The 16,292-nt window shown below is 42.7% G+C and overlaps 1 protein-coding gene across 1 annotated transcript in view; it reads left to right on the top strand.

Moving 5' to 3' along the window:
* The first annotated feature begins 14,290 nt into the window (after nt 1-14,290).
* Nucleotides 14,291-16,292, top strand: part of fhl2 (four and a half LIM domains 2) — a 45,378-nt gene continuing 43,376 nt past the window's right edge. The window contains exon 1 of the mRNA XM_033022614.1: nt 14,291-14,421. The gene's annotated coding sequence lies outside the window, so the exon portion shown is untranslated. The remainder of the gene's footprint in view (nt 14,422-16,292) is intronic.

Raw genomic sequence — 16,292 nt, 5'->3', positions numbered from 1 at the left:
CCCCTGACGTCCAGACTTATCTTTATCCATAACTATTTAAGGAGCAATGACCACTGTTGCTAACATGCTCTCCCAGTGAAACCCCAATCACCTGGCCAGGCTTATTTCTGTGGGATCACTATTCTATGAAATCAATGTTATTCATTTTAGAGGCAGAGTGCAGGTCCACCACTGATTTAATCTTGACAAAATTATGAGCGCACACTTGAAATCCCTGCCGGAGGTCCCCCCGAAAATGTGGCGCCTACCCCAGGTGAGGCAGCCGATCTCTACTTCATCGAGACTTCCACTGCCGATCGGTGGGTCGAATTTGCCCCCTGTGGCTGGGATTCTGGAACTCCAGACTGGCCAGAGCCGGCAGATCCATTCCCATAGCCAACATTGGAGGCCAACTTTGTGGGCCGGTACCTTGCCCCCCCACCCCCGGTCCGGCGGCCTAGGCAGACCGTTCTGGTACTGTTCAACTCCTCTCCAAGGCCATGACCTCAAAACGGATAAACCAACAAGGCTGTGGAACCAAGGGTGCCAGAAAATCGATGGTGGACCCATACAAAGTACCCATAGATCTAAACCATACATTTAGAGCTACTGACTGGCAATGATTCCTAGTTGTAGGTGTATGCTTAGTATTGCAGGCAAATTTGAATGATGGTACCATCAACCCACCCAAACTTGTTTAACAACTTAACAACAGGGAACCCAGAGAGAACCAACTTCACCCTTTCACTAGAAAATCCCCTAATATTTTCCTTGACATTGAGATCAGACAAATGTGAAAAAAATGCTCTTCTTGCTTTGGAGAATAGAGTCAGTTCCTGCAGCAGCAATTGTTAATTATTGTTCCAGTCTGGGAGGTCAATGATGTGGATTCACTTGTCATTGAGGCATAGAGTCATACAGCGTGGAAACAGTCCCTTTGGCTCAACTTGCTCACACCGATCCACATGCCCCATCGACACTAGTCCCACCTGCCTGCATTTGGCCCATATCCCTCTAGACCTATCCTATCATGTGCCTGTCTAAATGTTTCTTAAACCTGTGAGCAAATCAAAGGCACAGACCCAACATAATTCGATAGCTACTGTTCTTAAGGCTGATTGGATGAAAGAGCATATTTCATCATTAAAAGCTAGGATAATTTTAGCAATAATGTAGCCCATGTTGTTAAGGCTGAACAATATTTATACCAATAAACCTTTAATGTAACTTATAAGGTCATAAGTGATAGGAGTAGAATTAGGCCATTCGGCCCATCAAGTCTATGCGATTCAATCATAGCTGATCTATCTCTCCCTCCTAACCCCATTCCCCTGCCTTCTCCCCATAACCATTGACACCGTGTTATGTTAAAATTTAAAAAAAGCTAATGTATTAATGAATGTTGAAAACATTAAAACTCTCTAGCAATAATCAATTAATAGCCTTTATTATGCCCATGCAAAAATTAAAGGAGAATCTATGAAGAATTCCCTATTGCTCAAAGCTGGGGCCAATTAATGTTAATCCACATTTGGGACTTAACAGGGAACTCTGGACATTATTTCTAAAGCCAATGCTAGTTATTATCTTATTGATGTATGAACTGCACAGCCCAAACATAATTTGATAGCTACTGTTCTTAAGAGCTGAGTGATAGCTACATTGAGCCAAAGTCATTATATCAGAAAAAGGTTGCATAAAACTTAGGATGAAAATACTGCTCCTTTGGAATAAATTTGCCACTGTTCTAAATTGTTTTGAGGCACTCGAGTTTCAAAGGGAATATTGTATTTTCTACTGTCTCCATGTGTTTTCTGGCCTCATATATGGGGGGGGGGGGGGTTGTGGGGGGGGGGGGGGGGGGGAGTTCTCATCACATACCAGAAGGTCAAACAGAGAGAGGCCCATGTAAGGTTAAGCACCGAGGCTACACTTCAGCACCAAGCCATAAATGTGTCTGGTTTAACATAGCAGACAAAATCTGATTATAACACAGGATCTAAATACAGCAGTGCCATTCTCCTTTAACCTAGTGAGTTTTAGACTGAATGGAAGTTGTAATATGAAGTGGGGGCAGTTTCTACATTCCAAAACCTTAAATTCAGTTTCAGTTTGAGAAGCCACGAGCCCAGCTGTTACAAGGTATATCCTGTCATGACACGATGAAAGAAAATGGCTAATAATGGGTTTAATTTAGATCATTCCTATGCTGTTTTACGTTCTCTTTTATTACTCCTGGTCTCCTTTACCCTGAAACAAAGGGCAATATCACATGATTAGCATTATTAAAAACATTCCTGTAACTAGGTCAATTGACTGAATGTGTGGAGTGTTGGGTTGTCTGAGGTTATCCCAGTCTCCAGGAATTACAAATTAATCTTCTGTACTATCTTGTGTTAACAGAAAAAATAATATTTTGCTTTAAACCTTTGTCATTTACTTTTAACCACTTCCCTACTGAAAAACAGAATGAACATTGGAAACAAAATGCCATTTTACTGGGCGGACCGCTCTACCTGGGAGGTATTGTAATGAAATCGCCAGGAATGCACCAAGTTTGAGCCTCTAAAATCAATGTTTGCATTTGATGATTCCATTCCAAGCATTCACATCTCCCAAATTTATGAACTCAAAATAACATTTTGTTTTTAACATTTTTTTGGAGACCTCTTTCCAACAAAGAGCTAATGTCGATATTCAAGTGGTCTGTTTGGGCAGTTTAAAAAATATAAGGGATGAGCCATGAGCACATTTCAGCTTTCAATAAAATCCAATCTGATTTTTGGCCACAATGCTTTCCAGGCTGATCCACATCATATTTAATTTCTCCTGTAGTCGATATCTATATCAGCTTTGATTATACTCAATGACCACAACCCTCTGAGGACTCTGAAGCCTTGTGACCAAACAGAGGTATACCCTATTAGTTCTAGATTCCTCCACCAGGGGAAATATCTGCACCGCATCTACCCTAGTCTACTCAAAATCTTATATCTTTCGATGAAATCACCTCTAAACTGCAAACTGAGCTCAGTCCACCTTGGCCTATGTGATCTCACAGTTGCCAAACACTTTAACTCCCCCTCCCATTCCCATACTGACCTTTCTGTCCTGGGCCTCCTCCACTGCCAGAGTGAGGACAAATGCAAATTCGATGAACAGCACCTCATATTTTGCTTGGGAAGCTTGCAACCCACCACTATGAATATTGATTTATCTAACTTCAAGTAACCCTTGCATTCCCTCTCTCTCAATCCCTCCCCCAACCTAGTCGTCCTACAAGTTTCACTGCCATCCTGCTTCGTTTCGCTGTTTGTATCTGCTCATTATCACCTTCTCCATATCCAACAATGGACCATTGTGAGTTCCACCTTTTTTTGATCATCGTTGCTAGCTTTGATTTGTTCCTTTCAATAGACAATAGACAATAGGTGCAGGAGTAGGCCATTCGGCCCTTCGAGCCAGCACCACCATTCAATGTGATCATGGCTGATCATCCCCAATCATTACCCCGTTCCTGCCTTTTCCCCATATCCCCTGACTCCGCTATCTTTAAGAGCCCTATCCAGCTCTCTCTTGAAAGCATCCAGAGAACCTGCCTCCACCGCCCTCTGAGGCAGAGAATTCCACAGACTCACAACTCTCTGTGAGAAAAAGTGTTTCCTCGTCTCCGTTCTAAATGGCTTACCCCTTATTCTTAAACTGTGGCCCTTGGTTCTGGACTCCCCCAACATCGGGAACATGTTTCCTACCTCCAGCGTGTCCAAACCCTTAACAATCTTATATGTTTCAATAAGATACCCTCTCATCCTTCTAAACTCCAGAGTGTACAAGCCCAGCTGCTTCATTCTCTCTGCATATGACAGTCCTGCCATCCCGTGAATTAACCTTGTAAAACTACGCTGCACTCCCTCAATAGCAAGAATGTCCTTCCTCAAATTAGGGGGCTAAAACTGCACACAATACTCCAGGTGTGGTCTCACTAGGGCTCTGTACAACTGCAGAAGGACCTCTTTGCTCCTATACTCGACTCCTCTTGTTATAAAGGCCAACATTCCATTCGCTTTCTTCACTGCCTGCTGTACCTGCATGCTTACTTTCATAGACTGATGAACAAGGACCCCCAGATCCCGCTGTACTTCCCCTTTTCCCAACTTGACGCCATAGAAAACATAGAAACATAGAAAGTAGGTGCGAGAGTAGACCACCAGGTCCGTCGAGCCCGCACCGCCATTCGCTCATGGCTGAACACTAAACAGACACACTTACCCACAAACAGTAGACACAAGACACAGAACACAAGACACTACCCTCCCCTTTATACCGCTATCACCCCTCTCCACCCCAAGAACCTCGTGATCTCCTGGGGGAGGCAAAAAACCGGATAAAAACCCAGGTCCAATTCGGGAAAAAAATCCGGGAAATTCCTCTCCGACCCCAATCCAGGCGATCGACACTTGTCCAGGAGATCACTCAGGTCTTACTATACTAACCATACCTAGGTCCATATCCCTGCCCTCTCCCCGTAGCCCCTTATCCCCTTGGCAGCTAAAAAAACATCTATTTTAGTCTTAAATATATTTAAAGTTTCTGCTTCCACTGCTCCCTGGGGCAGTGAATTCCATAAATTAACCACCCTCTGGGTGAAGAAGTTCTTCCTCATCTCAGTTTAGATAGTAATCTGCCTTCCTGTTTTTGCTACATTTCTCCACATTAAACGTCATCTGTCATGCATCTGCCCACTCCCCCAACCTGTCCAAGTCACCCTGCATTCTCATAGCATCCTCCTCACAGTTCACACTGCCACCCAGCTTTGTGTCATCTGCAAATTTTCTAATGTTACTTTGAATCCCTTCATCCTAATCATTGATGTATATTGTAAATAGTTGCGGTCCCTGCACCAAGCCTTGCGGTACCACACTAGTCACTGCCTGCCATTCTGAAAGGGACCCGTTAATCCCCACTCTCTGTTTCCTGTCTGCCAACCACTTTTCTATCCATGTCAGCTCTTCACCCCCAATACCAATGTGCCCTAATTTTGCCAACTAATCTCCTATGTGGGACCTTATCAAATGCTTTCTGAAAGTCCAGGTACACAACATCCACTGGCTCTCCCTTGTCAATTTTCCTAGTTACATCTTCAAAAAATACCAGAAGATTAGTCGAGCATGATTTCCTCTTCGTAAATCCATGCTGACTCGGACCGATCCTTTTACTGCTATCCAAATGTGTGGCTATTTCATCTTTTATAATTGACTCCAGCATCTTCCCCACCACCGATGTCAGGCTAACGTCTATAATTCCCTGTTTTCTCTCTCCCGCCTTTCTTAAAAAGTGGGATAGCATTAGCTACCCTCCAATTCACAGGAACTGATCCTGAGTCTATAAATCTTTCATACCTTTCATTCATTGTTCTTTCTACCTTTTCATACCTCTAGTTTCCCTTTCCCCTGGCTTTCAGTCTGAACAAGGGTCTTCACCCGAAACATCACCTATTCGTTTTCTCCAGAGATGCTGCCTGACCTGCTGAGTTACTCCAGCATTTTGTGTCTATCTTCAGTATAAACCTGCATCTGCAATTCCTTCCTACACAAGGGTTTAGGACTATTCTGCTGGATATTTCCTGTCCCCTCAACTCTGGAATGAAATATCTGTTTATGAACTTTAATTTTAGCTCTTTAATGTCAACATTGACACCTCTGTCTTCAGTTATTTGCTGATAAACACTTAATTATGTTTGTTGTAACCCAAATTCCGGTGGGCGGTGCGACTCACGTCGCAGCGGCCTCTGCAGTCCGTCTGTCTTTTTATTATTTTTTGTCTCGTTTGAATCTAGTTTTTATTTTTTTTTTTTGTGTATGTGTGTGGGTATGTGTGTGGGGGGCGGGGGATGGGGGAAACTTTTTAAAATCTATCCCCTGCACGGAGAACCCGACCTTTTCTTTGTCGGGTCTCCGTTGTCGTTGGGGCCTAGCACCGTGGAGTGGCCTCCGGCAGGAACGACCTGGGGCTCCAGTCGCGGAGCTGCGGACTAACTTACCATCATGGAGCTGGCCGAGTTCGGAGCGGGTGGAGCTGTGGTGGCGCTCGGCTGCGACCTGACCCCGGAGATTCGGAGGCTTACCGCAGGTCTGTTGGACAGTGACACCGGGAGCCCGCGGGTCCCTGCTGGGAGACCGCTTTTCAGGGCTTCCGCAACGGCGACTTCACCTGCCCGAGTTGCGGGGTTGAAGAGTACCTGGAGCGGGGCTTTACATCATCGCCCGGCGCGGCTTGGAATGGCTGCGGGACTTTGCTAGCGCCCGCCGGGGGCTCCAACAACAAGACCCGGAGCGCGGCCTTGCATCGCCCGGCGCGGCGTTAATGGCCGCGGGACAATTACCATCGCCCGCCGGGGGCTTTGACTTTGACTCTGACATCGGGAGGGGAATGGGAAGTGCAGGGGAGAGATAAGTCTTTGCCTTCCATCACAGCGAGGAGGAGATGCGCTGTGATGGATGTTTGTGTAAATTGTGTTGTGTCTTGGTTCTTTCTTGTGTGTATGACTGCAGAAACAACATTTCGTTTGAACCTCAATGGGGTTCAAATGACAAATAAATTGTATTGTATTGTATTGTATTGTCTACATTTGCATTGGCTGACAGTCTCCTAACTGGCCTTCAGTCCTCTACCAACCAAGGAATTTAACTTCTGAAACTTTTCTGCCTATAACCTCAGGAGGGAATGGACGGATGATATTTCGTAAATCTGCCTGAAGGGTCCCGATAAGAAATGTCACTGTCCATACACTGAACTGTCCATATGGTGCCAGTGCAATAACCTGGCCCTCAACACCAGCAAAACCAAGGAACTGATTGTTGACTTTGAAAGGAGTAGGAGGGGGACCCACAGCCCCATTTATATCAACGGGTCGATTGTTGAAAGGGTCAAGAACTTCAAATTCCTGGGCGTGCACATCTCTGAAGATCTTTCCTGGTCCGAGAACACTAACGCAATTATCAAAAAAGCTCATCAGCACCTCTACTTCCTGAGAAGATTACGGAGAGTCGGATTGTCAAGGAAGTCTCTCTCTAACTTCTACAGCTGCACAGTAGAGAGCATGCTGACTGGTTGCATCGTGGCTTGGTTCGGCAATTTGAGCGCCCTGGAGAGGAAAAGATTACAAAAAGTAGTAAACACTGCCCAGTCCATCATCGGCTCTGACCTTCCTTCCATCGAGGGGATTTATCGCAGTCGCTGCCTCAAAAAGGCTGGCAGTATCATCAAAGACCCACACCATCCTGGCCACACACTCATCTCCCTGCTACCTTCAGGTAGAAGGTACAGGAGCCTGAAGACTGCAACAACCAGGTTCACGAATAGCTACTTCCCCACAGCCATCAGGCTATTAAACCTGGCTCGGACAAAACTCTGATTATTAATAACCACTTTCTGCTATTTGCACTTTATCAGTTTATTTATTCATGTGTGTATATATTTATATCATGGTATATGGACACATTTATCTGTTTTGTAGTAAATGCCTACTTTTTTCTGCGTGCTTAAGCAAAGCAAGAATTTCATTGTCCTATACAGGGACACATGACAATAAACACTTGAACTTGAACTTAACCTGCTGAGTTACTCCAGCAACTAAAGTTTTGCTCAAGATTCCAGCATCTGAGTTTCTTGTGTCTCTTGTCTGATGGGAAAGGGGAGAAGAGGGAGTGGCCAGGGTGCGACTCATCATTGGTTATACAGGTGACCTTGCCAAAGCAGCGTGAGGTGTAAATTGAGTCAATGGAACGGAGGTTGGTTTGTGTGATGGTCTGGGCTGCGTACAGGTGACAACAAACTGCTGTTGGTGAGGTCTGAGGGTGGTTGGATAGCTGTTTCTCGCAGCTAGCCTCTCTTGAAGAGTTGTAGGTAGCAGGAGAGGAATGTGGCAATTCACCTTAAGAAGATTAAAAAAACAAGCACATAATGCTGGGCTCGTAAACTGCACTAAACAGCTGTTGAAATGCAAGACATTGCTGGAAATATTCAGCAGGTCAGGTCGAGTAAAATCTTTCACTTCGTTTATTTCTTCAAATCCCTGCCTGGCACCATATGCTCGGGAAGTGGAATAACTTTCAAGAAATGTTTTCATAAAAAATGGGACATATGCTTTCACTTGTTTAAATAGAACTTCTCAGATGTTTTTCTATATCGCAACATTGTTTGATTAGGACAGTTTAATATAATTTTTTTGGCAACTGGAAAAAAATCGTTTGAGTTAATTTTCATTTCTTGAACGCTTGGCTTTAATAATTCTTCCACTGGACAATCTAAAGTCAAGTTTTTAAAGGTTTACACATTTGAATCAAAAGGTTGTCGAGGCTAACTTTTAACGCTTAAAATTGCATCAAACGTATAAAAGGTTCTCCAAGCAAGGGAAGTCTTTGAAGGTTTTGATGTGCAATAATGTCGAGATGGGCAAACTCAATCCAGGTGTTACAAGGTTAAAGGGGAACTTTGTAAATAAATTTGTACAAATACTCTTCTGTTGGGAGAAGGCACCATTTCCTCATCATAACTTCAACATTTTAAAAGGTGCAAAAATGTAATTGATATGGATTACTTTAGTTTAATTTAGTTTATTATTGTCACTTGTACCAAGGTACAGGGAAAAACGTTTTTGTTGCGTGCTACCCAGTCAGCGAAATGACTATACAAGTTTACAATCAAGCTGTCCACCATGTGCAGGTACAGGATAAAGGATTTAATGTTTAATACAAGGTAAATTCCAATTAAAGATAGTTTGAAGGTCTTCAATGAGGTAGATAGGAGGTCAGGACCGCTCTCTCATTGGTGTGTTGCCAGCTGGCAACAGCTAACAGCTTGGAAGAAACTGTTTCTGAATCTGGAGGTATGCGTTTTCACATTTCTGTACCTCTTGCCTGATGGGAGAGAAGGGAGTGACCAGGGTGAGACTTGTCCTTGATTATGCTGGTGGCCTTGCTGAGGCAGCGTGACATGTAAATGGAGTCCATAAAAGGGAGTCTGGTTTGTGTGATGACGTGGGCTATGACCACATCTCTGCAATTTCTTGCGGCCTTCGATGGATCTGTTCCCGAACCATGCTGTGATACATCCCGATAACATGCTTACCACGGCACATCTGTAGAGGTTAGTTAGGCTGGTTGGGGACAAGCTGAATTTCCTAAGCCTTCTAATGGAGGCATTGGTGTGCGTTCTTGGCCATTGCTTTGCTGTGGCTGGTCCAGGACAAATTGCTGGTGATATTTATTCCAAGAACTTCCTGAAGTCGATCACAATCTCCTTTGTCTTGCTGACATTGAGGGAGAGGTTGTTATCTTGGCACCAGGTTATGAGTTTCTTAATTTATTTTAATTGGGTTTTGCTTTTACTAGTGCACATATATATGACCAAGATGCTCAACAGTTTGTATCATAACCTGCAAATGGAGTTCACTAATAAACTGTTATTATTTTAAGAAAATATAACAATTCTCATTGTTATTTTCCTATTTCTCTATTTTAATTGAATATTTTACACTTACTGTGTTTCCCTGCTAATTCGTCTCTAATACATCTCCTTTTCTTCACTCTATCATTCCACTTTTATATCCAATTGGTTAAGCTGAAATAATATCCTATATATCCTACTCCTGCATTCACACTTGTTGCTCTGCCAACAAGTCACAACCAGAAAAGACTGTGCTGAAAGTAGCAGAAATAAGTTGAACAAATGACACGAATAATATTTTGAAATAAATATCTCAGAAATGATTGTTATCTCTGCAAACTTGCAATAAATGTAAGCGCACAAGTGCCGTGTTGCCTGATACTAGCTGAGAAATTGCTTGTGAGTTTTATCTATCATCGTTTACTGTCTTTGTTGGTATCTATTGCACTTTATCTGTTTATTTATGTGTGTATATATATGGTCTATGCTCTATAGACACACTGAACTGTTCTGTATTTATGCTTACAATACTCTGTTGTGCTGCAGCAAGCAAGAATTTCATTGTCCTATCTGGGACACATGACAATAAATTCTCTCTTGACTCTCTCTCTCACTCTCTCTCTCTCCTTTGGGGGTTGAAACTTTCCGCACCATTCTGAGGACTGGTATTTATATTGCAGAGTCCAGCTATTGGATGAAATTGTAAACTACCACAGATTGATTTACTGTTCATCCGATAAATAATATCAACAGTGACTGCAGAGAAAGTCAAAGTTTATCAGGGGGCCACCATAGTAAGTATTTCACACCTTGCATACCAGAATGTGATCTTCTAAATCTGCTTTGCAGCAATGCCAAATGTGTTCCCAAGTTGTTGTGGTCTAGAACGCTATGTGAAACATATGATACTCACAAAAGATGGGTGAAATGAGGAGAGAATCTAAAATATAGAACCCGGTTTTAATAGTGGTCAGAATTGTTACATTTGTGACATATAAACCAACTTTTTTTGTAGATTCATGAATTCAACTTGTCCCTTTTCTCTTTTGGTTATTGTGGGCTAATTGCTGTACCCCCTGCCAAGAAAAATAACTAATAACCTCAGGACAGTCAGATTCTACTAAAGCAAGTTTAAATCTCTTAAATATTCAAACTGAAATATAACAATGAAATACATTGGAGTCATGTTCACAAATCTGGGAGGTGAAATATATTTAAAAAATGCAGGCAAATGTGAAATAAAGCTTCCTTGCTTATTCCCCTCATTTTATATTGCATCTCCATCTGTATGTGTTTTTTAAAGCTTTCTTTTTTTATTTAAATCCTTGCTGCATTGCCTGAAGGCTTGTTGTTTGGCTTCAACATATGTTTTTGAGTGACCTATTATTGACCTAAACTCCTAAAAGTATTGAACTAATCACAAATTAAAAACAAATCTGACCACCATTAAAACCAGCTCTATCCTATACACCAGGGGCAATTTACGGAAGCCAATTAACCTACAAACGTGCACGTCTTGTGGGACGGAGAAAACCCACACGGTCGCAGGGAGAACATGCAAAGTCCGTCCAGAAAACATCAGTGGTCAGAATTGAATCGGGGTCTCTGGTGCTGGAAGGCAGCAACGCTACCACTGTGCCACTGTGCCGCCGCAACGTGATGTGGTAAAACATGGTAGAGAGGGAGTTGCTTGCCACCTCTCTTGCCAGATGTACGCCTTGTTTCTTATGAACAGGGAATCTCTCTTGTATTTGTAGCATTTTTTGTCACAACATTGTAAGTGGTATACCAGTAGGGTCAGTTTACTGTGCAATGCTCTGCTGATGAATACAGAAGATTGTCCAGCCTTTAGCATGAGTCAAAGCTATTTCTTCCATGAGTGAGAAAGGCCAAGCAGGTTGGCATGTCTCGCTGGGGATCAATTTTGTGTGTTGCACTATCACTGACATTAAATGGGTGTTGATACAAGAAACCTGCTAAAAATAAAAGGGAATCCTGGGTCTATATTTCTGTGTGAACCTAACACCTGGTATTAACTCTCCCATAAATATGAATAAAAATGGACAATGTCATGTTCACAGTTTTTCTCTGAGAAGTGAGGTTTCTTCAATGTTGCACAGATGTATTTTTAAACTATTCTATTTGTTTAAGTATCTATATGAGCCAGGCACGTGCCGTCAGGGTAGGCAAGGTATGCACTGCCAACCCAGACTAAAATAATAAAATGTTAATTATTAAATATAAATAGTAAAGACATGGGAGAATAATGACTACTTAAGAGATCCGTAGGCATAATTCTCCGTGCCTTTCATCCGCAGTACATGTAACATGCGAAGGTCTGTGCAGCAGAAGTGCCGTCGACGCTGCTTCAAGCCGTCAATTTCCAGGGTACTCTAGGCAGCTGAAATTCTGCCTTTGCAGTACAGCGCATGCACAGCAGCTTACTGCACATGCGCAGCGCAAGTTTCTTGGCGGGTTTTTCAAACATGGATTGCCATTATCATAAGAGTATCTTAAGAAACAAAGAGAGAAGGATGGAGTTCGTGTACAAATGATGTGGTAAGTAAATTTCTTGGTGCTATATGTTTTTAAATACCGTATTTCCCGGCAATGAAGATGCTATTTTTTACGCAGAAATAAGGCTAAACAATTTACATGTGTCTTGGAAGCCGAAGTTGGAAGGTTCTTAGCCAAGAAAGATAGACTTGGCTATCCCTCAGTACAGCAACATCACGAACGATGTTGTTGTACTGAGGGATCGCCAAGTCTACCCCTCATTGCTGGCAGCTGATGGGAAGCGGCTGTAAAAGGGCAGCGCTGCTGAGGAAGGGAGAGTTCCTTTCACAACGTGTGGGGAGTCTGGCCTGGGGTAAAGTTGCGGGGAGGGCAGGAGCGTTGAGAATGAGGGGGTCGGGGATCATGCCAGCAACTCACTTGCCGCGACGGTCCGCGCTCGGAGCCACCGCATTGTGGCCAGGGGGAGAAGTAGCTTGGGTAGCTGCGAGCGGCTGCCGGGACCGGACAGCGGAACCGACCGCCACCTCAGCTCCTTCTGCTGGCCCCCGCTCACCTCTGGCAATGCTCTCCATCTGAAAACCTCTCTCCTGACGCTCGCCGGCCTCACTCATGCCAGCCGCTTCCCGCAAATCCTTAAATTCCGACAGCGTGATCAAGGAACCAATTGAGGTTACTAGGCTGTCGGAATTAAAAAATTTGTGGGAAGCGGCTGACAAGAGCGAAGCCGGCGAGCGGCAGGTGAGAGATGTTCAGACGGAGAGCACTGCCAGAGGTGAGCGGGCCGGCAGAAGGCGCTGAGGTGGCGTCCAGTTCCGCTGTCCGGTCCCGAGGTCGCTCGCAGCCACCCGAGCTCTTTCCCACCCCAGCCACAATGCGGTGGCTCCACGCCCGGAGCGCCACGACAGCGGTGAGTGAGTGAGTTACTGGCATGATCTCCGATCCCCTCCTTCTCAATGCTCCTGCCCTCCCCGCAACTTTACCCCTGGCCAGACTCCCACACACTGAAGGAACTCTCCCCTCAATTGGTCCCTTGAACATGTATTGTCATTCAATAAGATCACAACTGATTCTTGTCCCGGTGTGCTCATGCTTTTCCCACCATCTCTCCACCTGCTGTCACCCTCCACCCCCCACCATTTCAGTAATTCAGAATGAAGGAGATTTGGAATCCTTGGGCAAATTGCTTTCTTTATTTTTATTTTTTTGAGTGTGAGAAATTCTATGTCCCACCAGCCTTCTTTAAAAATTCAGCAACTCAAAATGGGGTTGCATTTTCATTGCCGGGAAATACGGTACTTTATTGAGAGATTTGGCTTTTGAAGACTTTATAAATGTCGACTGACAGTTTACAGAGAGAACAATCTGCGCATGCGCGGTTTAAGATTCTTTAAAAGCCGACTGACTGCCTACCCTGAGTAATTATTCACGGCACGTGCCTGATATGAGCGTTGCAGGTGCTGAAAAAAATGATAAATGCTTTTTAGATTCTTGCTTCATGGAGTCAACAATGGATAAATTGAATATTCTAAGATGTATATCTTAGCCAAACATGGGGAGGTGTGACTAGCGTAGATGGGGCAGCTTGGTCGGTGTGGGTTGCTGGGCTGAAGTTTCCCTGTTTCCTTGCTCTTTGACTACGTATATCTTCATATTTGAACAATTTCAATGCTCAAGGCACCCAATTACTTTCTTTATTCTTTATCGTGCCATAAGTAATGACTTTTCTGTAAATAACTTTTCCAATGAAACTTTTGCGTTAGTCTGCTCAGTTAACATCCAGCTGTAAATGGGTTGAATAAGTTTAACACTGACCTTCCGGACCAGTATGGTGAAGCGACATGTTCTTACATTGCATTTTCTGTGATTGTTTTTTGCTCACTCTTTTGCTGGAGGTTATTTATATTTTGTTCTTGTTTAATTGCTTAATCTGTCCTTAGCCACGATTGCACTAGATTAGTGATCTATTAGTGCAGTCAATCACCAGCAGCACCTTTTGCATGACATGATCTGAACCTATTTTACTTTTATGAAACTAATTCCAGAGTGAAGCATTTATTTTGTGCTGTATTCATTCAGTTCCTTATGTCGTGCATGTGAGAAAATTATAGAAATGGAATAAGTTACAATTGACCAGAGACTAATCCAGGCTTTATATGTCCTCGAAGTAACAGGATATGTGGTTACATTTTTACTGGTGCAGACTTTCCATTGCAGGACATGTGTTGTTAAATGTCTGATACCTTAAAAGGTAGGAAATTGTGCATAGCAATAGTGGTTCTTATCTCGAGTGAACAGCAGTTGCTTTGGAGATATTGTATTTATAGACTCTTAGGCAAAAGAATGTCAATCTGCCTAATTGCTGGTGTCATCTACTGAACACGAAGCTTTGACAGTCAAATGCAGCAGAAGGTCTCTCCTCTTGTTGGGCTCTGTTGTTCATTTGCCTTGGAACTGAAGATAGTTGCAGTCCATTTTGAGGTAAGGATTGTTTTCGCTCTCTAACTATATGTATACCACATCTTTTTGCCACAACTGTTTAATATCTTCATTCATTCTCCTTCCATCATTTCTTAAGTAGAGAACTTTTAACCCTGGAAACATTCAATTCAAAGGTTAATGAATCAATAGATTCATTATGGGACTGCTTTGAAACCCTCTGAAAATACTCACGGTTTATTGCCCCCTCACGTCCTCCTTTTATCCACAAAATCAATCCATCTCCCTTTAATTCATTTAATTTCATCCTGTGTAATACTAAAATACACAAATTAACTACTGGAATACAGTATGTGGTCATAACACTTTCAAGAGAGAGTTAGATTTTGCTCTTAAGGCTAACGGAATCAAGGGTATATGGGGAAAAGCAGGAACGGGGTACTGATTTTAGATGATCAGCCATGATCATTTGAATGGCGGTGCTGGCTCGAAGGGCCGAATGGCCTACTCCTACACCTATTTTTCTATGTTTTCTATGTTCTATGTTTTCTATCAGACTCTTATAATGCTTGGTATCCATTATTGTATAACCACATTGCATAATGAAATACAACTAGATTTGGAGAAATTATTAAAATATTTGCAGTGATCCAGTTATTGTGTGCCGATATTCACTCAACGCAATAACATAATTCCATTCTGTTTCAAAAAAAATATCCCACATTTTGCACTTTATTAAATTTGATTCTATTTTCTTCCTTTCACTCCCAGATGTTCTGGATGTTGCTTATTCACTTATGTTCTGGTTGTTTCAGTTTTACACTAGTCAGCAGCTTTCCCGCATCTTGCTCCAACTGTGACGGTAGACTTATCAACCAAACTCCGTCAGTAGAAGAAACCTAGATACTATTGCTGCCTTCTCGAATTAGACCAATTAGCAGAACGCATTAACGGATTGACACAAAAAAATTCCAATGAAAACACAAAACCCAGAAGGTCAGGCAGCATCAGGTTATAAACCTGAAACTTTAACTCTGTTTGTCTCTCTATACATACTGCCCAACCTGCCGAGAATCACCAGTATTTTCTGCTATTATTTCAGATCTCCACTATCTAAAGTTTTTTTGCTTTTCAACTAAGATTTCCAATCCAGAGTATTGCATCAGCCATATAAAAATCATCACTTTTGATTGTTGTTGTGCTGTGTGAAAAATGTATCTGAATAATTTATCTCAGTGAGTTTTGTATGATGTAGCAACTGAATCATTTTAGCAATATTTATTACCTGTACAACAAAAACAGCTCAGTCAAAATTGCTGAACTATATGAATCCAGGCAACCCCTGGGTTACGTAAAATTTCTGTCCCTGAGAACTACGGGTGCTGTCTGTACGGAGTTTGTACGTTCTCCCCGTGACTGCATGGGGTTTCCCCGGGTGCTCCGGGTTCCTCCCACACTCCAAAGACATACAGGTTTGTAGGTTAATTGGCTTCAGTAACGATTTTAAATTGTCCCATGTGTGTAGGATACTGCTAGTGTATGCAGACGACTGGTCGGCGCAGACTCGGTGATCCAAAGGGCCTTTTTCCGCGGTGTATTCTAAACTAAACTAAAATGTCCATAAACCAAATTTTTTGTATGTCAGAAAAAACAATTTCCCCCAATACCAGGATGGAAAAACTCTATTGCCTATAGCTACCCACGTCATATTGCTCTGCATACACTTCCTATAACTCTCTCATTTCATCAAATATCTTGTATGTTCACCCTAACATACCCGTAATGAAACTAACAGAACATATACTGTATCCAGTAATTAGTGAATACCACAAACTATTTTAATATTATTCGTTTAACAAACAAACGTTGGGTTTTCGGTGTTTTCTCAACAATGTGTGGATCTTTATTTGGAA

This window comes from Amblyraja radiata, chromosome 6 (genome assembly GCF_010909765.2).
Source record: "Amblyraja radiata isolate CabotCenter1 chromosome 6, sAmbRad1.1.pri, whole genome shotgun sequence".
NCBI classification, from domain to species: Eukaryota; Metazoa; Chordata; class Chondrichthyes; order Rajiformes; family Rajidae; genus Amblyraja; species Amblyraja radiata.
This window is presented reverse-complemented; position numbering and strand designations above follow the sequence as displayed.